This window comes from Amphiprion ocellaris, chromosome 7 (assembly GCF_022539595.1).
Source record: "Amphiprion ocellaris isolate individual 3 ecotype Okinawa chromosome 7, ASM2253959v1, whole genome shotgun sequence".
Classification (NCBI taxonomy): domain Eukaryota; kingdom Metazoa; phylum Chordata; class Actinopteri; family Pomacentridae; genus Amphiprion; species Amphiprion ocellaris.
Window position 1 is genome coordinate 15,252,726 of NC_072772.1, and position 23,331 is coordinate 15,276,056.

At 38.7% G+C, this 23,331-nt stretch overlaps 1 long non-coding RNA gene across 1 annotated transcript; it reads left to right on the top strand.

Annotated features, from left to right (window-relative positions):
- The first annotated feature begins 1,616 nt into the window (after window positions 1–1,616).
- Window positions 1,617–7,066, top strand: LOC129349269 (uncharacterized). The gene is made up of 3 exons (XR_008602205.1): window positions 1,617–2,890; window positions 3,510–3,668; window positions 4,608–7,066. It is a non-coding gene; the product is annotated as an uncharacterized LOC129349269 (long non-coding RNA).
- The last annotated feature ends 16,265 nt before the right edge of the window (window positions 7,067–23,331 follow it).

The following is a 23,331-nucleotide window of genomic DNA, read 5'->3' on the forward strand; positions in this document are numbered from 1 at the left end:
CATCCACTGTGTGTGTGTGTGTGTGTGTGTGTGTGTGTGTGTGTGTGTGTGTGTGTGTGTGTGTGTGTGTGTGTGTGTGTGTGTGTGTGTGTGTGTGTGTAGGTGTGTGAGTGTGTGTGTGAGAGAGAGAGAGAGAGAGAGAGAGAGAGAGAGAGAGACCTCATGCCCTTGCTACAGTAATGTATTTAGTCATTACTGACTCATGCACATGTTGACTGACCAGTAGCTTGGTGGCTAGCGCTGCTGCCTTGCAACTAGAAGGTGTCCCGGTTCACATCCTGGCCTGTGGCTGGGATCTTTCTGCATGGAATTGCATGTTCTCCCTGTGCATGTGTGGCTTTTGTCCAGGTGCTCCGGTTTCCACCGAAAATCCAACAACATGCTTAATTGATCATTTTAAATTGTGAATGCGATCGTGTCTCTATGTGTAGCCCTGTGATAGGCTGGTGTCCAGGGTGTTCCCTGCCTTCACCTTAAGTCAGCTGGGATAGGCTCCAGTCCCCCAGTGACCCTAATGAGGATTAAGCGGTGTATAGATAATGGATGGATGCTGACTGACCAACACAGTTAACTGCTGCCATTCAGTCCAAATATTTACTCACCCTTTAATCACAAGCTCTAGTGACAGAGGTCAAACCTGAGATGGAATTTGATTTAGAAAAATTATCGATCATGCCCTCCTTGCTATCTTGCTGGAAAAGTACCTTGTGTGAACAATAGTGGATCAATATCACTTTAACACCAGTGTAAAAGGAATTTTAGAGAATTTATTTGCAGTTTCATCTGTGTGCATGATGAGAAATTAAATCAGATGAATAGAACACCTTTTCACATATCTCTGTTCTTTTTCTGCATAGATTCATGAGAATGTTTTCTTAACCTTGCAGTGATTATGTAAATGTTCCTTCACACTATTTTCGTTTCTTTTTACCCTAACTCCCTTTACAGTACATGAGCCGCAAGTACAGTTTGTTTTTTACACTGCATCGTTAATGAGGACCAAAACACGTATATGTCTCTTGACAGATTCACACACTACACTTCCTGGAATTATGCATCAGTACACAAATGGGTGTTTACTTGCAAGTGTGCTCACCCAGCGCTGCCTTTTGATTGTGCAGTCTGTGTACATTTCTCGAGGAAAATACTGGTTGACATGTGAGAGCTAAAGTGTTGAAAGGTGGGATTTCAGGTAGCGATGTCGGACACAATAATGAATAGTAAATGTGGTTTCGTCAGTATGCGCTAGCAAACGTGAGAGTCCAAGAAATATGTGATTATCTTGTGGAAGTGGAGGTGTAAACAGGCAAAATGACTCAAATCTGAGCTCAACAACACTTTTGCTGCATATATTAGCTGATCTGCTCAGTGACCCAGGGGCTGCTTTCCAAATCTGACAAATTCAACACAGTTTTTAGACAGCAATATCTCTTTAGTATTGATTTTGCACTGCATAACAACCTCCATCCCGAAGAGATAAAATCCAAAGCCAGCATTTTTGCGTTTGTCAGCGAAGTCATGCTTTAATTTGTTTTTCATAAGTTTTATACACCTATCTCCTGCTTGAGAGCTTGCATGGAGAAACAGATGGGGTAGAATTAATCCTCTCCTCCCATTCAAACAAATGATGAAAGGAACGACAGAACTGTATTGTTACAATATGGCCTCTGGTAGCTGTTTATATCAGGAGACTACTTTTATTTGTATTTTTTTATTTCCATATTTTTGGTTAAAAATGTATATATATGTACATATGTGTGTGTGTGTGTGTGTGTGTGTGTGTGTGTGTGTGTGTGTGTGGTGTGTGTATATGTGCACGTGTGTGTTTAGTTATATAGCTAAACCTCTTTATTCAGCAAATAAGAGTGAGCTTAAATAATCTAATATTCCAAAAGGCAAGCAAGTAGTTCATTTTCAAATGCAAGTATTTTGAACATTTTGCATTGCTGTATATGAATGTTTATTATTTTCATTACTGCTAAGAGCAACCGCAGCATAAAAACAGCAAACAGCCTCTGCATTTGAATGGAGTTTGCAGTTTTGCTTTGCCCGCCCGTGATTTGCTTGCAAGGCAGGTTTGTTTCAAATTTATGGATGAGGTTACTGAAGTGCACTCAGAGACCTGCAGAAAGCACTGTGAGAAAATGCAGGAAAAGGAAAATCTTCAGCTACCTTGAAACCAGTGAGGTAATCAATGAAGCACTGGCTTCAAGCAATCACAGGCAGACTGCCCTTTTTTGTCCTCTCTCTTCCGGCATCGTTTCTTGAACAGACACAAAAAAAATTTGAAATAATGAATCCGGCACACATTTTTAAAATTTTTATCTTGAGATCAAAGCTCAACTCACTTCACGTCCTTAATAAATGCAGGTGACGGAAATTCACAGAGGACCACTGTTCCCTCTAAGCTGCGCGCGTGCGCAATTGCCCACTGCTGACACGGTCTCCGCACAGAAAATCTGCGCTGCGCCCCCCCAAAAAAAAATCCAACCTAAATTGTAAATAAAATAAACACGTAACAATTCATTCTGTGCTATTTTTCAATGTGAGTCAGTGAGTGACCGGTGACTGGCTGCTGCAGCCAATGATGCGATTCACATATGTATTTACCATAGACTGTATATAATGGTATTTACGCAGCTAATCAACGTCAGGCGTCCTTATGTGCAGCCACCATTGTTCTCATAGATATGAATGAGTAGATAGGACACGCCCCTTTGAGCTGCGTGCTACAGCGAGGCTAAGCTAGTGGGGGAAAAGTTTCAGTGCATTCTGTTGATTTAGACGGCGTGAAAACGGAAACAAGAAGTATGCCGGCTCACTGTGCTGCATACAGTTACACACTACGTCGTACGATTGAGACAAGGAAACTTGGAATGACTTTTCATAGGTAAGAATAGTTTTTGGCTCTTTTTCCAGTATTAAATCTTGTTGAGAGCTTCCAGTCTATGAGAGCTAACTAGTTAGCCACTAGCAAAACGCTAAGGCGAGCTAGCAGCTTGACAACCAAATACCAGACGATTAATAGTAGCTGTAGTATAGTTGTACAAGCAGTAGTAGTAACACTAAAAGTACAAGCAGCAGTAGTAGTATAGACAGCTGTTAGAGTCGTAGAAGTAGTATCAGCATTTGTAATAGTATTACAAGTTGTAGTAGCAATGCCAGTATCAGCAGCAGTAGTTACTACTACTAGTAGTAGTCGCATTACTATTACTACCACCAATACTACCAATAGTAGTTATAAAGCCTAACTCATGTATATCCAGATTACCATCTATGTTCTTCCTCCAAACCCATTTTATGATTGGGATTACAGGCAGTTCTTTAGGACTGCTCTCAAATAATTGAAATGTTACTAAATAAGGTTATACTTATCACATTAAATAGCTCTGGTCTCCAGTATATTGGCGAATTCGGTTCTTTGTACTTAATTTATTAGCATGATTTCTTTTTAATATGTTGTGTACAGACTTAATTACTTTTCTGTTTACTTTTCTTACTCCATGTAGGTTTCCCAGAGACTATGGGTTGAGGAGGAATTGGAAGTTTGTCGGCTTAGACCTGGTATCATTCCATCAGTGTTAAACTTCCCGGCTCATCTTGGAAGAGTACGTGCCAGAAAGACCACGACCAAGCAGCCTTGAGATCTTAGGCAGCGTCTCCCTGAGGTGGGTGTCAACGGTGTTCACGGTCAGGTCTGTGGTAATCCCGTCAAAAAACAAAACAGAAAAAAAATCTAGATTATAAATCAACATGTAACCAAAGCACTCTGTATATAACCCCATAGTATAGGATGTAGTTCAGAAAATATCAAAGTATAGTATGCTTTACTCAAAAATAACATAGCATGGCCTGTAGTTCATAGTACAGCATGTTGGCAAGAAAAAAAAACAAAACATAGATTATTATGTGGTTCAAAAAGTGCAAAATGATAGGATGTTGCCTAAAATTGTCATGTATGATATGTGGTTCAGAAAATGTCATAGTGCAGTATATTGTCAAATTAGTATGTAATTCAAGAAAACATCAGAGTATAATATGTCATCTAAAAAATGCCATAGAATAATAATTTCATTGCAAAAGTAAAAGTATAGTAACTTTTAAAACAGTTCGAATTCTTATATGTTGCTAAAAAAAAAAAAAAAACCTAATACAAAAAAAGTCACAGTAATATGTAAATTAAAAAAGCCTATAGTATAGCGTGCCGCCCAACAAACATCATAGTATAGCATGTCGCTCTAAAAACGTCATAGTATAGCCTTTAGTTCACAGCTGTCAGTAGATGAGGAGCAACACAAAAACAGTCCAAACGCTGGTTTCCAGAGGGTAAGACGAGAATTTATTTGAAAGAGTAAGTTTACAACAACACAACATCTGAGGGGGTTAAAAACAAATGGGTGTTAGTAAAATAAAAATAAATCAACAGAGCTAAAAGTGAACTTCACGTTGACATTGTTGGGCATTCCAACCAGGAACAAAGTAAAAGATAATCAATATGAAAAAAAACTCTTCCTGTTCACCTCTTAAAACCCAAAAACACACCGCAGTAGCACCCTAAACTAAAACTACCAATGAGTTCCCTGTTTTCCTTTCTGAACAATTCAAAGGTCCCTCTCTATCTCCCCACACATCCACCAACCACTGGAACACATCTCCAAAGTTCTGCCGGGCCAGCTCAACTTCCCCTCAGAAGAAGTGCCGCCACCTGCCAGATGAAGGAGCCTTTTGAGAGGCAGCTGGCATCGTGATTGGACTGTACTTTGGTCTGTTCCAATCCAGCTTCAGCTCCAGAGATGGCAGGCGGGACGAGTCAACGGAGGCCTGGTGGACGAAGGCATGCAGCTGAGTACAATACAGAAAACAACAGAGAAGGAGTGCAGTGGCCCAGGGCCAGAACAAACAGAGTAGCATCATATGTCTCTTAGAAAACATCATAGTATAGCCTTTGGTATGAAAAAACGCCATCATATACATCGTATATTGTACAAATAAAAGTCAAAGCAAAGAGACATACATTGTAGAATTGTAGTAATTGTGGGCTGACTGATTTACTGATTATCAGTATTTTATTTTTTACTGATTTACGGTAATAAATACATTTAAAAATGGTGCTACTTTGGCTCTGAACCTTTATCTACCTGTGGTCGCTCTGTCTTCTGGAGTGATTTGATTGGTTATATGTAACGAATAAAACTCCTTTAACTTAACATCTGTAAACAAAACAAAAACGTATCAACAAAGTTTTCTGTTAGAATTTGTGTTCTTCTAAGTTTAACTCCAAGATTTTAAATACTTTAATTTACTGCAAATGAATATCTACTCCAAATGTCTCAGTAATAATCATTATCAGCCTTAAAAACCCACAAAACACCCCTCTATACTCGACCACACTTAGTACAGTCCGGTTCCCCCTTCTATAAATCTGCTTGGAATCTTCCACTTCCTGTTTGTCAAAGTGGCCTTCTACCTGGACAGGTTTTGTTGGAGCTCATGCAACAAACATTTTGGGTAACTGCACTTTAATATGGATGGATGACACTGAATTAGAGTCTGTTTTAATGAGACTGAGTTAAGATGTGTAGCTCTGTCATTAAATAGTAAATTATTTCTCTGAATTCACAGAGGAAAGTCTGAAATGCTTGCTAGGTTAGCGTACCACATGTTCTTTGGCTCAGCTAAAGCTAACTCTCTCCAACTTCTGGATCTCTTGAGTTGCTTGTTGTTAAAATATCTTGCTAGAGGTGCTGAAGCTCAGAAAGTCTGAGATGTTTGTTCAAAATAAGCTCATTCTCAAGTCTTATCTGAACTGTCCTCTTTTGTTTGAACTTTCCCTAAACTTAGGAGTTAATGACAGAGCAGCACATTCAGGCTCAGTCTCATTTATGTAGCGATTAAACTTCAGTGTCATTCATTGACGTTAAAGTGCAGTTTTTCAAATGTTTGTTGCACATTCTCCCGACCAAACCAGTCCAGGTGGAAGACGATGTGAAGAGAAAGCTGCAGAGGATGAATATCACACACTTACATTGGAAATTAATGTCCTTTAATTAGACATTGTCATGCAAAAGTTGGATTTCCCTTTAATGATGTTCAAATCTTTGTTGAGTGTTTTGTTGATGTTGGTTTCTAAATGTTTTTTGACAATCGGCCCCAAAGATTAAAACCTTCTACGGCTCACAGGCCGCAACAATTCACACATTATCAACTATCTTTCTGACTAAACTAAGATAAAAAGTGAAAAACTGCCTGATTCCTGCATCATGAATGTAAATCTTTTTGGTTTTTATGACAGTAAACTGAATATATTTGGGTTTGACATTTTATAAACCAAAACAAGAAATGAATTACTGGAGAAAACAATCAACAGATTACTGGACAAAGAAAATGTGTTTTCCAACATATATGGCTGAATTACTCCAACATTACAAGATACATACAATTTAAATTCTATTTTATTTATGTAACGCCAAATACAGGTCAAATTGTCTCAAGACGCTTTATTTTTATATTTTTTTGTCATACTTAAAATATGACAAAGTAAGAAATTTAAACCTCTTGACTAACCCAATTTATTATTTGGTTTTTAAGAGATTAATCGACAATTAAAATAACTTTCTCCACTAAAACTAATAAACATGAGGTCAAATCGAAGGAACAGTTTTAAATACTGCAGTCCCACGATGACAAGAATAAAGTTTGTCAACAAAAAGTAAATCTGCTGGTGGATTCCATTAAAGTCCTAATAAATGATAATAAAGTGTGATACTAAAGGTTTGTGGTGCTAAAAATGTCAAAGTAAAGATATCAGGTTGAACATGTGGATGGAGGTTGATAAAAGTTGATCTCCCTTCATTTCTCTGGAGCGACTCCATGGATCTTATGGATGGTGGTTAAAGACCTGCTCTTCTAGTGGTCTTCCTTCTAGTCGCTGTAAAAGTCAGTCCATCCTGGCCGACTTCAACACCTCTTCATGACAACTTGTTCTGCCTCCGACCTGGTGGAAACTCCAGAAACTCGGGAAAACCCGTGGAGACTCGAAGAACTCGTGGAGACTCGAAGAACTCGTCGGGCGGGGGAAGGTGTGGTGGGCGGTGGAGGGAGGTGGGGGAGTAGAGGGGGGAGGCCGCCACCCACCTCCCTGCCTACTCTCCGCCCTGACTCCACCCAGACTCCGCCCTGGCTCCGCCCATGGGGTCACTTCAGAAACTACGATGCCAAAGGGACGACGAATTTATTTCTTTTTATCTGATCTGTAGCTCAGTGAGTTAAGGATTTGCCTATGGAGCTGCAGGTCGCTGGTTCAAGACCAGACACTTCTTAAATTTTTTGAAAATCCTGACAAAGACGAACAAAGAAAAGGGCCACTCACGGGTCTTGAACCTGCGACCTTCCACTTCGCAGTCTATCCTCTTAACCCCCTGAGCTACTTGCTCAGATACTAATTCTTCTTTTTTTTGCGCATTTATCATCTATTTTTTGTCGTTTTTGAGTTTTTTTTTAACTCGAGTCTCGACTCGACCGTTTTTCTCAGGAGGTTGGACCTCAGCCTTTATGTTGGAGGGTGGAACCCTCAGTTCCAAGACTTTCCAAAGCCTCCACACCTCCCGAGTCCTCAGGACCTGAGCTTTCACACAGTCTGAGGGCTGAAATTTTCTAAGTCCCACAGTAGTTCTCTGTTAGTTTGAACCTTCAGACAGTCTGAGGACTGAAATTTTCTAAGTTCCTGAGTAGTTCTCTGTTAGTTTGAACTTTCTGGTTAACAGAAGCCTTAAAACTTGTGACCATGAGTCTTGATTTCACATTTAGACCATCAATCTGAGTTCTTCTCAGACCTTCACCTGTGGGTTTTTTAGAAATCCTCAACAAACTTTGATTCTCTTCACTGAACAGTGAAGTTTGTGGAGATCAGAAGGTAACATTAGTTTGATAAATGCCTTCAACTACTAGTAGACTTTATCTGGAAAGCAGTTTTCTGAAATGAGTTCTTAGTAAATCTATCCACAATCAAACCAAGAACATAGAAAGAGGAAATGTTTGAAGAAACAACTTGATGTTTTCATTTCAGACTAGAAAACACTTTAAGATCTTTATTTGTTTTTGCTTTTTCATCCTTTTATTGTCTCTTCTGTTTAATTTGATCTTCTAAAGTTTAACTGGTGTCTTTTCAAATATTTTGTCTTTAGTTTGATTCTTCTTAAACGTTTAGTTTTGCTCTTTTCTCACCTTTTATTCTTTTCTAATGTCTGATTTGATTTCCAAATGTTTTGTCTTTTTAATGTTTAATTGTTTTTTCAAATGTTTTATCGGCTTATTTGGGTTTTTTTTTCCTTTCCCAATATTTAATGTTTCGATTAAATCTTTAAGGTTTTTCTTTTTAAATGTTTTACCACCTTTTAATGTTTAATTTTCTTTTTAAATGCTTCATTGTATTTTCTGTTTAATTCCTATTTGAAGTTTTATTGTCTTTAAGATGTAATTTTCTAATTAAACATTTAATTTTTTAATTAAATGTTTTGTCTTTTTAAAGGTTTAATAATCTAATTAAATGTTTTGTATTTTTTTTAAATGTTTAATATTCTTGTTTAATTGTATTTTTTAAATGTTTAATGATCTAAAATATTTCATGTTTAATGTTTAATATTTTTGTTTAAAAACATTTGTTCAATTTCATAATTACATGTTTTGTATCTTCCATTTAATTATCTAATTAAATATTTTGTCTCATTAATATAATTTAATTGTATTTAATGTTTAATTTCCTTGTTAAAAGTTTTATTGTATTAAATGTTTTTTCCTTTGATTTAATTGCTTTTTTAAATGCAATTTATATCTTTATTTTTTTGTCAAGATTTTAACCGCAACCTTAAAAATGAAACAAACCCTTAAATCACAATGAAAATACTTCTGTTGTCACAATCATGATTTAGTCAATTATTCACTTTATCAATTCAACTTTATTTGTTTAGCACCTTTCACACAGATGACAAAACTAAACAAGCAAAGAGAAAAAACTACGCTAAAACTATGATTAAAACTCAAAAACATATTTAAAAAAAAAAAAAAAAAAGATTTAACATGATAATAAAATATGTTGTGTCCAGGGGATGGAGGGAGTTTATTGAAGTCTTCTTGGGCTCACATGGGAAATCATTTAAAATATAAACTTTATATTCAGTCTAAGGAAACTGGAAACTGCAGAGTGACAGAAGAACCAACAATATCTCCTGTTTTCTCCTTAAATGAGTCGACTCTTCTTGTGCTTTCAGACCAAAGAACTACAGACTCTTCACAACCTGCTCAAACTCTTGGTACAGGACCTCACCACACGGGTCAAGAAGGTTTCCTTTTCCTCATTTCTACTCTGAAGCTCACCTTCTCCTGCTCAACCTGCTGACAAATGTTTCTGCTGCTCTAAAGTCTGGTCTCCAGAACTTCCTAAAAACTCTCAAAGTCTCTTGTGCTGCAGGTTGCTTTGTAGAACTGTTCCAGAAAACCTCACTAAACCACATGGAGGGGCCTCAAGATAGTTGTCCAAATGAAACCGGACAAAAACCAAGCTAGTACAACCCAAACACTAAAGTCTCCTGCAGCCTACCAGAGAACCTCTGAGAACAGAGAATCAGGACAGGAACTCTTACCTTACTCTAGCCAACGTTGGTTCTCAAACAAGAATACAGAATGTGTCTGACCAAAAACCTCTAAAGACTCACTACAGCCAAGATAAAGACACAACTCAGCTGCAACAAATCCACTAATCACTGCACACATTAGAACCATGTGCTAACTGTGGCTAAAGAACCACATTTACCAAGACAACTATCCAGTACAAAGCCCTAAAACACACCAAGAAACACATTAAAGACGATTTTACTGCTGGAAGCTGCAAGCCAACGCCTAAAGAACAAACTATAGCAATGGAGCCAAACCCGGTTCAGTGGTGAATAGAAGCAGAGGAAATGTTTGTCTGCAGCTAAATAAAGCAGGAAGACACTGAACTGCTCAGGTGTTCCTGATAACACCAAGCTGCCACCTGGACAGCCAATAGGAACACAGCCACCTGGACAGCCAATAGGAACACAGCTTACTGGAAGTCCAGAGGGCGGGGTTAGTGAAGGAAATTTAATTTAAAGGTGAAGCAGAAAGTTAACAAAGAAAGTTGAAAACCACCTTCTGATACCTGAAATCTCTGAGTTTTCACACAAAGAACACCTGAACATGTCAAACTGGTTCCATAGTAGAACCATCATTGTAAAAACGTCATAGTATGGTGTGTTGCTCAAAAAACATTAGGACCCGGCTGTCAGGGACAAACATGTAAGAAACATGAGAACAGAGAGAACCCAACCAGTAGGTCACAGTTTATCATCCCCCAGTCATCTCCTGAAGTCCATATGGTGAGAGACAACAGTATCTGGTTGTTAATTTACCAGAGGATGCTTATAATCATGCTGATGTGGTCTGTACTCTACAGTATTTTAGTGACTCAATAAATGTCTAAGTTGTTTTTTTAAAAATGCTTTTTAGTTTTTAAGAAACATTTAATAGCCTATATGTAATCAATAAATGGCCTTTGCCTATCTTAAGAAAAAATCACTGAGAACTCTATGTTAACAGTACTAAATAAATCAATAAATACATGCATACACACAAAAATAAGTTAATACATTAACTGTGTTAAGATAAGATTTAGATTTTAAAAAAGTTGTTTATGTTTTTGCAAAATCCAGTATTGCTCACTGGTTGGTCATTACATTTTGTTAGTTTGATTTCACTGTTTAAAATGATGCCTCCTCTTTTCAGACAGAACCTGTGATAATAAAACAATACATAATTTTTAGTTCCGTGTTAATAAAGCACTTAAAGCTTTAAGTATGGCTAAATGCTTTTTTCAAAATTAAATATATCACTCCTTAGGTGGTAGTGGCCCCAAGTTCAGTAAAGTTGGAAAGATATTCACAGATTCGGACTTCCAGCATCAATAACTCATTAGATATAGGTTGTCAAAACATAAACGGTACCTCTTTCCCATTGTTGCAAGGCAGACAATGTGCTACAAGCCCAGTTTTATCAAAAGTCGCTGTCTTTCAAGCTACAGGAATAACATTGGTGTCTATGGAGTGAACAGGGTCCATCTGCAATTTGCAAAACCACTGCAACAGTAAAGAGAGACAAAAATTCAATAACTTCACTCTTATACATTGTAGTATCACTAAAATCACTGCAGCCTTCAATAGGGGTGGGAACCTCTGGGTACCTTGCGATACGATACGATTCACGATACAAGGCTCACGATAACGATTATCTCACGATATGGCGATACAGCGATTATCGATATATTAGGCAGGAAATCAATCTAAGATACTCCACAATACAACTATTAATGACAAAAACAAGGTATTTTTAAATGAAAAAAATAGTGTTTATTTTTTTGCACTTTTACTGACACAATCTGTCAAAAATTAGTGCCTTAGAATATTTCAGTGTAACATTTCTGTAAACAAATACAAGTGTCTTCTTAACAGTAACACTATTCTATTACAATATTGTTGTAAACAAATGAGTGTCTTTCTTAAAAGAATCACTATTGTAGTGCAAAATTTCAGCAACAAAGGTATGTGTTCCTTTTTTAAACAGCGACACCATTTCTGTGTAACAGTGCGACCAAGTGCAAATCTACTGCAAGGCATCCATCTACCTGCACATTTAGAGAGAACATACCACAAAACTTAACAGCTTAAGCTTATGTTCAAATATCAAAATGATTTATCTTGAGAAATGATGTAGTTCAAAAAGTGCATTTTTAAACATCACACAGATTTTAGAACTTAAACACTGAGAATTCTACAAAACTGATCCACGTTCTGGACATGTCCGTGTTACACAGGGATGTGCATGTTTTTCTTGAGAAAGAGCAGCTGGTCAGCATGTTCAGGAGTGAGCATACTTCTCTGAACACTGATGATGTCGCCAGCGCTTGAATGTAAAATCCGAAATGTACCCACACTTTTGACTTGTAAGCTGCCGGTGCATCTTTCAACTTCTGTTTCTCGCTTGTTGCCGCCATGTTTTCTCCCTTTGTGCGCTCGATGGATATCTTCTTCGCCTGGCGACTTCCGCCCACTTCACCGCCACTCCCGGGAGGAGCGCCCCTAGCGGACCACCAAGGAATTGCCCAATAAGCAATGAACATTGAAAGAGCCGTTTATAGCGGCCGTACGTTAAATAAAAGTATCGATCCTTGGCGGGAGCATATCGATAATCGATCGGGAGACAAAATATCGCAATATATCGCCATATCGAGATATTGTCACACTCCTAGCCTTCAACTGGCTCCTGTTCAACTGGCTCCTGTTGACAAAGTGTTTTAACAGAAATGTAAATGCTGTAATTTGATTCTTTTAATGAACCATGTAACTTGAATGGATGTGATGCTGGTGTGACCACAGTGCACACGTCTGATGTTGCTCACAGTGGTCCAAGGGACGCTCAGGGAGTTTGTGTGTTTGCTCAGACTCACGAGAAATTAGAGGGAACATTGCTGAGGACAGATGATGAATTATGTGCTCTGATTAGAGGACTTTATCTGACATATGTTATATAGATTCCGGTCCAAAATGTCAACACTAATCTCCCACTATCCATGAACAGTTTGGGATTTGTGCAGTGATATTGCGTCATGACCTCAGAAGTCAGTCCTGTTTTCAGAACAGATGAAACTGTCGTGTTTTGCACAGAATCTAACTCACAGAAACTACCACATCTTGTGATTTTTAGAATCTTTGCTCAAACTGGAACACACACACTAAGCACAAGAACAGTGCATTCAACCCCTTCCACTAGAAGCACTGTAAGATGTGAATATGTGGAAGCTGCACACGTGAATCACTGTCTTCCAGTGTGGCCCTTTCTGAAGGTTTATTGATGGCAAGGTTAAATAGGTAATTCAATCCACTTTATTGATGTGAGGATCAATTGTTCAGGGGAAGATATTCATGTTTCAGCACTTAAATAAATGATGCATCTGTCTGCGCATTAAACACGATACATTACTGACTCCAAGCCACGTCTGTTCTGTGGACCTTTAAATGTCTCCAGACAGTTTGTGTCTCAAAGTAAAAAAAAAAAAAAAAGAAGAAAAAATAGCAATTACATATCGAGGAGCATTTCAAAAATGCTCATGACATCATTATATTACACTGACCTTTATCCAAGTCACGTGATCATGCATGCTCTCTTCCTCCACTTCCCTGCTTCATATTCATGGCATTACATGCACCGAAGGCAACAACTTGTCTGGGGGTTTCCCAGTGCAACCACAGCCCGACACTCAGCAGCTCCACTGAAGCCTAGGGCTGTCTGGTGTCTTGATCAAGGGCACCTCACAAGTACAGGAGGGAGCTGAGGTTGTGTTTTTTTTTCTTTTCTTTTTTTTTCTTCTTCTCAAATCTTGTTTTCCCAGGTCGTGTGGGAATTTAAATCTGCTACTCCGTGAAAACAAGCCAAGCTTATACGGTATGACCTCCAAGTAATGCATTGCAAAGCCCACCTCTCTGTTTTTAGATGGCTCTGGTTTTATTTAAGGTTTTACCCACCAATCAGTTGCGCATTTTACTCTTTCAGAGAGATAGTAGTTTGATGTCAGTGGGGCACTAACACTGCCTTAAGCTGCTGCATCCCCTGAGAGGCCAAAACAAACACAAAGCTTCTTACATTTTCTTTCATTATTACTGTGGTGAAGTACAAGCTGCTTACTGGTTGAGTAGTTAGGCTGTACAGCAAATGTTGTTTGTGGAAGAACTAGAATGAGTCTGCAGGCCTCCAAGCGTGCCCATGGTTTGGTTTGAATGTCTTCTGTTACGAAGATTTCTGGTTGTGGATTTGAGATTCTCAGAAGATATATTTTAAGTATCTTTCTTGTCAATCAAATATTAACATTAAGGGATAACAGAGGTATTTTGTACTTTACTTGAAAGAGCATACATCACAGACTTGTGCATTATAATATTGGTGAACTCCTCGGACTGAGTCTATTTTTCTTTTAAAGATATATTTTTGGGCATTTTTGCTTATATTGTTAAAAAATGCACTAGAAAGAAGAGCATAAAGTGCAGCAGAGCAGCAGAATGACATTCAGCAAACGGCTCCAGCTGGGATTTAAACCATAGATCCTCTGCTCAGGGCATATATGCGGTGTGCACCCTAAAACCACTGGGGCCATCAGGTCGCCCCAGGACTGCTTTTCAAAAGATTCCAATTCCATGCAGGTCAGAGAGAGCACTTCTTTGTCTTTTTATTCCACGCATTCTAACTCCTTGTGAAAACGTGGTGCCTACATTATGTACGACGCAACTCAGACGCTGACACTTTGATCCAAGATTCCGGTGTTATGCTGGTAGCCTCGAGCCTTTTTGGTTTGCGACCTCTTACAAAAAACAGAAGTGTGTAGCTGCAGCACCTTGTCATGTTTGAGATGTCTCTGAGTTGTTAGCAGTTCCTCTAAAGAGACGTTTATCCTCTAAGCTTCTCACAGGGCATCATTTAAATAACTGGGCCCAAAGAGATACAAAAAACATCCAGTGTTTCACAAAATCTGAGAGCTGTCCAAGAAATAAGTCCAAATATATGTATGAGAAATTAACTTTTTATTCTTTCCGACATTATTAGTCATCTCATAACTCCTCAGATTTATCTAAGTTGAAAACTACTGAACTGTGCTGCTTTCACTTGAGTATAACTATGACTGCTGGACATTTCTGTACTTGTATGTTTGCTTTAGTGAAGGATCAGTATCATATTTTATTGAATTGAGAAATACGCTGAGAAAAATGTTGGAGACAGATTTTTTTTTTACTGTCTGTGATGCACTCAGTAGTGGGGAAAGTTATTCCTTGCAGAAAACAAGACAGCTATATGTTTTCATCCATAAATATTGCTGTTGTCATACACTTTGACTGCTTGTATTCTGTATGAATGTGTTCTCAAAATGATTTTGATTATGACCAATGCGATTCTGTCACAGAAGAAAAATATGTTCATAGCGCATGTGTCTGCGAGAGAGTTAGTGTGAGCACGTATCCCAAACCTCAGTGGTGCCAAGTCAGCGCGTTTTTTTTGTCTACATTATAATTCACCAGATTTCAGTGCGAGAAGCAGCAGAAATGAGAACACAACAACAAACAGTATGCATCAAAGACACAACCGTGCACCCGGTATGGTGTAACACTTCAGTCTAGAGATGAGAAACACTCCAGTTTTGACTAAGTCATCATCATTTTAAATTGTTAAACCAGCTCAGGAATCATGAAAAAGGATGAACACCGCTCCCCCGAGCCTCGAGAACCCTGCGAAGGTAATAAAACTACAGTCGCTCCACTGGGGCGAGCTCATCGTATTCGTCATATAAAAATCTACAGCGCATGAGTGTGGTGGGGATTTTGTGGAGTTGGCATACAGTAGAGGCCGGTGAAAACCCTGTGATGGATAGTGCTTAAGGAAAAACCACATTTCCTCACTAGTAAGGGGCGAATTTCCTCAATAAATCGTGGAAAGAAAAGCCATTTCAGCCTAATATTGACTTGGTCAAAAAGTGAAGCCGGTGTTATTGTTGCATTGATTTTTCTGCTGCTTTGGTTGCCACTGATCAAGTCCTAAGTACAGGTTCAGAATGTCACAGCTTTTACAATCACCTGAAGTACCTCAGCACTAAATGATTCACTCATATTTCCATCCAACTTGGTGAATCCTGTGGTTCTCTGAAGCCAGATAGAACATATGATCCCCGCAGCATGTTCTGGTTCTGACCAGAGGCCTCCTCCCTATTGGATGCTATAGCTTTCACAGTTTTTGAATGGCAATATTCTGAGCTAAATTGTGTATGCTTTGGAGAATAAAACTCTGTCAGAATAGCAAGAGATACCTAGTTATGATGTTAGCACAAACAACTCACATAGGAAAAATAGTTAAATACCATTAATTGGAATTTCAGGTGCAGCTAATTTGTTTTAATGATATCTTTATCACTAATTCTGTCTTCCTTTCTTTGACATCCTGTTCTGCAATCACACGATGAGCTCTTCAGCGTTCACCATCATCACATTGCATCACAACAGTTAATTCATTGCTAGATTTTTATTTGCTTTACGAACAGCCCTGTTATGTGAGAACTGAAAAAAACGTGACTGTTAGACGTCCTGTTCTTTCAGTTCTCACATAACCCACAACAAAAATTAGAACATCTCCACCAGCGGGGAACAAAGGTGATAAATCTATTAATGCATGATTCACCAACTTAATCACAGCATTTGGCTTCAAAGGCAGGTGATTTTCTACTGTTTTTGTCTATCTGTTGTTTCACAGTTGTTGCTATAAATATGAAACAAAAGGCTGTCTGAGTAGTGGAGGGTTTTCTAGAAAAGCTGCCTGCCTTCTGGGAAAGTTTGACATCACGGTGAATATATAAAATTCTTCAAGTACAGTTTCTTGTTATTGAATAACTATTTTCCCTTCCACCTATTAGTTTTAATTGTTTGCAAGAAACAGCACTACAGTTAAACATTCCAAGTAACTCAATGAGTGAACTGGACTTACTGTACCAGGTCTTTTATAGTTGGCTATTTCTTCTTACTTTCCACTGACCACTATATACATCATATATATTCCACCATATTGCCTCTGTAAAGCATTCCTCTGTTTTCAGGGGAGAAACGCAATAAAATCAAATGCACCATAAATGTTCTGTAACAAAGATCACATTGTAGAGGCCTGCTGCACTTAAGAGATTCTGCTGGGTAAAAGTCCTTCACTACTGCAAATACTGCAGGATATTTATCTTTGCAGGGTTTAGGGGACATTGCTGGATTGGCAGAGGAGTCAAAGAGTGTGAGATTTGTTGATCAAGTGATTTAGTGTCATTGTCTCTGTAGGGGTCACAGATTCTGCCTATAAAGGCTATTTTCTCTCCACGACTCACCTCTCTTCTTCTATGCATTTTTCAACAGAGTATTCTACTGTTTATTTACCTTTAAGCTCACTGTACGAATTGTTATTGGACTTTTTTTCTGCAGCTTTTCCAAGATTATTGTATATTGTACGCAGTGGAATGCACTGCTTAACATGCAACAAGAAAAACAACGAAAAAACACAAGATATTCTACTGAAGTAGTGGAATATACCAAAATAAAGCATTTACGCTTGAATCTGAGTGATTGCTGGTGCACATCTTATAGGCCGTCTGGCAAGCTGGATGGTTTTTCATTATCTCCAAAAGTGGAAAGTTGCTGCTTTAAAGGGGGCTGAAAAAAAACTATAACAAAAATGAGGACTGTTTTTGCTGTCAGGCCTTTTAGTGAAATTACTGGTAAAGTGCAGTTTTGCTGCTGAACCAGAAAATATCAGCCCATGGGATGTTTTCATTGACCCTCACTTCTCCTTGGGTCTCTGCTGCTTTCTCCCCAGCAGTGTGTAGCGTTTCACTAGGAAACACACTGTCACTTCCCCCCTATGGAAGCAATTTCCCATGCAGGCCTGTGGCAGGACAGTCAGTTTATCCTCCCAGGACCCTTTTACCTCACCTTTGTTCAACGTCTCAAAGTGCCTTTATGCAGCCTGTGAGTATATACGTGTATATGCATTTTAAATATCTTTCCCATACTGCACATTTTATTCCTGCTGTTTATTTAATAGTGTTTGCATAATAACCTTCCCTTTTGGCTGGTGACTTTTGACTCTCCACTGAAATTGCTTTCAAGGGCTTTTTGTGTACATCATAATACTGTATAAGCTGAGTTAGTCTGAATCTTTTAAAATTTTCATGTACCGCTGATTTCTCTGACACGTCTGTCTGGAGGTTTCTCCAGCTCACAACAGAACTACTTTCTCGCAGAAAGTTCAACATTTTGGGGAATAAACTTATTCTTGTCAAGAGTCAGATGAGTAGATTGATACTGCTGCAGCTCCAGTCAGTGTGGCTTAAAACATAACAAATCAGAATCCCCTTCAAATAAACACACTGCACTAATACAATGTACTAAGGTCCCATATGGCCAAAATCCATTTTAATTGTCTTTTGTGGTTGTTATAAACCGTGAGGTGTAAATTAAAATCTGTTAGGCTGTTAGGCCTCCCCCATAACTATGTAGCCTCCCACCTTTACAAGCCAGTAAGAATTTTACTGAACTCCTATGTGCCAGTTGAGGAACCAGTAGTCATTTAGCTAAAACTTTGTGTATTCCTGCCCTTCACTGCCTGCTGTTTACAGGTGAGCCATTCCAAAAGATCAGCTGTATCACAGCCCACCAGATTTATTTATTTTCTCCAGATGCTTTTGGCAAGTCAAGTTCAAGTCAAGTCAAGTTTACTTTACTGTCTCCTGTGGGAGAAATTTGTCTTAGACAAAGGTAAAATCAAGCTGCACTGCAACACATAAAACAGAACACATGCTACTAAAAAACACATAAAAATACATGACATGCAATAAATAAGTTTAAATAAGTCCAAACAATATAACGAACAAAACTAAAATACACACATACCCCCACACACGTCACAGATCCCCACGCACAGTTTAGAGAAGAGTTTTTGCTAATTCTAAATCGTCTCAGACACGAGCAAAACAAACCAAATGTTCTGTTGTTAGATGCAAGAGTGACAACAAGAGTCTTAATGCACTTACAACATCTGAGTGACCCAAGATTCAGTGGATTACTTTTATTTTTGAAATGTCATGTCAACATATCTGAAAATGCTTAGTACCAGCCCACTGCACCACTAATGTGGCTAATTTCACCCTGAGTTTTGATCATTTACCCACAGGTTAGAACGATGTGGAAATTGCAAAACTGAGGGACAGTCAGAAATAGTGAAAACTTTAAGAGCAATACAACAGCAGCAAACAATTGTGTGAGTTACTGTGTTTTCAGGTCACTTTTTGAGTTTCAGTGCAACCTAAATCAGTTTCCTTCTCTCCTGCTCTCTGCGCTCACAGATACTGTATGTTCAAACAGTCAAATTCAGAATAAGACCATCCCCACTTAAATTTTTTTTTGTTATTGTAGTCGGACAAGGAAACAGATTTTGAATAGTAGTAGTTCAGCTGCATTTAAAGACGCAGACATTAAAACAGGAACAGGAGTAAAACCAGAGCTTGTACAATCATAGTAAAATTCACCATCTTTGCAGTATTTTGAGTAGAGGCTTAGTAAGGGACCTTTAATACAGAGCTAAAATGTGCACTCCATGCTGCATACTGAGAAAAACCAAAAAAAAACCAAAAACTAAAAAAAAATCTATTTAAATAGCTATTTGGTCATGAACTGTGGTTTAACAACTGTCTGCGATGTGAATGAGTCAACTCCTGCACTTCACACAACCTGATGTTCCATTTCAGAGTGGTAAAAACCAGAGTAAGCCATAGCATGGCACCGTGTCTGCCTTTAAACAGAATGAGTGGGTGTTCTCTGTAGTTTCCTGTCTTTGTGCTATGATAAGCTAATCGCCTGCTGACTCTACCTTTATATTTCACCTACAGACAACAGAGCAAGCTCCTCAAATAAGTTCATGCCATAAAGTGAAAAGCCACATTTCCAAAAATGACAAACTATTTCATTTTAGGTTTCAAGCACTGCTTTAGGAAGAGTATTAGTGCACCTCAACTGGTGTTGTTTTCAGTGCAGCACTTGATAAACTGTCTACCTTTAATCATCTGAAACTCAGGCAGCATCTGTAGAGCTCAGAACTGTTCATTAACTTTGAGGCGCAGATCTCATCCGTGGTTTTAACTGGAAGTAACCATGTAGGTGAAATCTTTTTCTTTCATGTCTGTTCTGTTGCTGTGATTTTCTTCAGTGTCACAATAAAAACACAATGCAAATGACATAAGATAACGGAAAATACAAATTTTGCAGAACACAGAGGATGTAGTCATGTAAATCCAAAGTCTGTGTGTGGCAACTATAAGAAAATGTACATAAATGTATACACACAGTTGCTTGTTAGCATTCTACATCTGGTTTTGCATCTCAGTCGTTACAAGCATTTTTAAGTGTTCTTACAGCTTGATAGTTTCACACACAGTTCCCAATGCTCCGGCTTTCCAGATAGTGCTGACAGAGCAAACCTGAGTCTCTCATATCTCACTTTCCTCAGTCTTCAAAAAGGTCAGTCCGTCCTGCCCTCTCCTCTACTCTCCTCCCAAAGCATCGCTCACCACACCCACCCTACTCCCCCCTCGTCTCCCCATATTCATTAGTCTAATGAGTTCAGCTACCGTCCACACAGCCAACGTCAGCTGACAGTCACACTTATCAGCCCCGGCTGCAGCCCCTTAGCCCAGCCACTCCTTCAAAATGTGATCTGCATCTCTGACCAGATCGATACTGCAAAGAACAAATCCTCATCATCACTTTCAAGGTGAGATTAAAAAAAAAAAAGTCGAACTTGTTACTCTTGAAGCAGACGCTCATTCTTGAATTTAAAGGAATCTGTCCTCTTATTGTCTTCTTCTAAAAATAATTAGATCCTCAATTTCTATGGCTGAGATTAAACACCCTCTTAAATAAACTTTCTCAATCTGTAATTTACCACTGCATCAAGAGACACAGTTAGCCGAAGCTAATTTTAGGCTTAAATTCCTTTTCCTGGTCCTCTCTCTGCTTCCAAGGACTTTGGTGGTTGGATTTCAGCAGGCAGCACAGTTTGGTTATGATCTGTCTGAGGAGGAGAGGGAGCTGATTGTGGGTCGCCTCTACTGGGATTCTGTGTTCACAGATAAGATAGTCCTCAGAGACATGTTGCCTGCAAGCGTATCGTCTTCTGTTTCCAAATCCAGTCGATCGTATCTGGGTCAGAATATTTGGCTAATTAGACTGTACAATAGTTTTTCATAATTCCACAACAGGGGGACGTGCCACAGTGAGCATATTTTTCAAAGACAATAAGACTGTGACTGCAAATCCCTGATGGGCTTTTATACCTCCATTTGTATCCCCTGCTCATCAGCAGTATAATTTCCTGTAGAAATTGCGTTTAGGCACTTGCTATTCAATAGAGGATGTTTATCAGATTATATGAGCCTGTGCAGTCTAATTTGCATGTTTCTGAGGGGCGAACGTCACGACTTCAGTGCTCACATTTGAAAGCAGGAAGGACCAGGCAAAGATCTGATTTTGTCTTTGAGCTCTCAGAACCTCTCGTTCAAAAATGCCTGGGTTCAAGACGTTTAATTTCTGCAGCCTACTAGATAAGTCCCTCCTTTGCAAATAAGATTTACACACATCCCACAAAAAGACATCGAGATAAGGCTGATAGAGCTCAGGACAGCTCATCTGTATTCTGCAAAACAAATCGGCAGAAACAAGCTCCAGGGCTTTTTGCCTTCTTTAACAGAACAGGTTGTTATATGAAAAATAATTACGTCATCACAGAAAAAATAAAAATATACATACACATATAAAAGCAGGTTTAGTATAACTAATAGGAACAGTTGTATGCAAGGAGTGAAATGATGAGCTGTGGAAAAATGTCCAGCCACCAAACCCACCCTTAATGACCTGAGCTGAGCTCCTCTTACCTTCTCCATTACCATGTCTTTCTTTCCCTTCTCCACTGTTTTTGTCTGATTGCAGCTGAGGTCATGTGCCACAACTGCATCCAGCTGGCAGAGATGCAATCAATGAAAACCAGGTGCTGTGCTCCCTTTGGTTCCTGTTGTGGTGTTAAACCCCTCTTTTGGTTTTATTTTCAGATTGGTTTTGTTGTTTCTCGTTTCCTTTCATCCCACCATGGTCGAACAATTTGCTGAAGCAAAAACAATCACAGGATTTTGATGTTCGGAGAGCTTTGCTTCAAGCGTTGCCATCTGCTCTAAAAGACGGAGGGACTCACCTCTGAGCACCCTGAGGATCCCAGATGGTTGCTGTTATAGACTGGACACCTTCAGTTACAACAACAGCACACCTGACTGAAGGCGAGGGAGACAAACATATTGAGGGGATGGTTTCAGAAGTAACAGTCAAGGGATTTTCTAAGTTAGGAGAAGTGAACTTGAATGCAGAGTGTGCAATTTCTGCTACTATGGCTTTCTCAATCAGAACAACAGGAAAGAATGTAGTTTAATGATGTAGTGAAGTAGCGTGGCTCCCTGGGAGTTTTAAGTCTTCAACACCATTGCTGAAGTAATGTGTGAAAGTTTAATTCATATAACACTTTGTCATGCACATTCACATTAATGAACAATAGTCAAGCAAGTAAGGGTTAATTGCTACCATTAGATGAGTCGACCACCCACACAGCTTCTGCAGTTAAAGTTGGGTTGACAATGAAGTCGTGAGTTAGCTAAGCATTGTTATCTGTGGTGAAAGCAATCACAATTATTCATGAGTGAGCAATGCAAAAAACACAGTGAAGATCTGGAATTTATTGTGTTTTTCCAGCTGAATGAGATAAAGGGGAACCAAAGTTAAACGTACCATTGCAATGGATGAAATTGCTTATTTTCTGTGTTTGAACATTTTTGGAAACATTTGGGATAATGTCAACAAATTAATGTCAGGGCCGATCAGAACATTTTCATTGGTTGGTGTCAGCTAAACCACATCCTTTGTTCAGTCTGTTGTCGCACAGGTGTCATTAAAGGAGGGCACATTTTTGGCAGGACATTACGAATGCAAGTTTGAAATGATATCCTTTTAATCAATAATTGCAAACATTACCAGCCAATAATTTATTAATTATTACCACAATTTTAGCACAGTGGACTTTAGTCCTGCCTGTAGTTCAAGTTAAAAACAAACTTTTGTTGTTGCCCCTGGATCGTATGCTGATCTGAAGTGGTGGCTGTGTGCAGGAACTGTTAACTGCTCTACTTGCTGGGCTACAGCTAGTAAAATGTTAATTCTGTCACTGTTAAGATTAATGACACAAGCTTAAAATGCATTGATATAACAAGCAAAATGTCTTTAAAAGTGATGAAAAATTAATTAATACTTGTATTTTGCGCTAATTAATCATACACAAACAGATATGTTGGCAAATAATGCACAGATTTTGCTGTTGCACCAAAGACGTTTCATTTTCTCACGCTTAAATACACTCAAACATTTCTCGAAGATCTGGTTGCAGTGCCTCTACTGCAAGCTTACAGCCAATAAACAGTATTGTACACAGTTTTCACTTGATGATGGTACTGGATGGAAAGTCAGAGGACACCAAAGTTATTAGAATTCATCCTGCCTCAGGGCACCATGGATATCTGCACCAGTTTTGAAGGCAATACTATATGCTGCGAGCACAGCAAAATATGAAACAGCTGTAATCATCCGTAACAATATCAAAAAG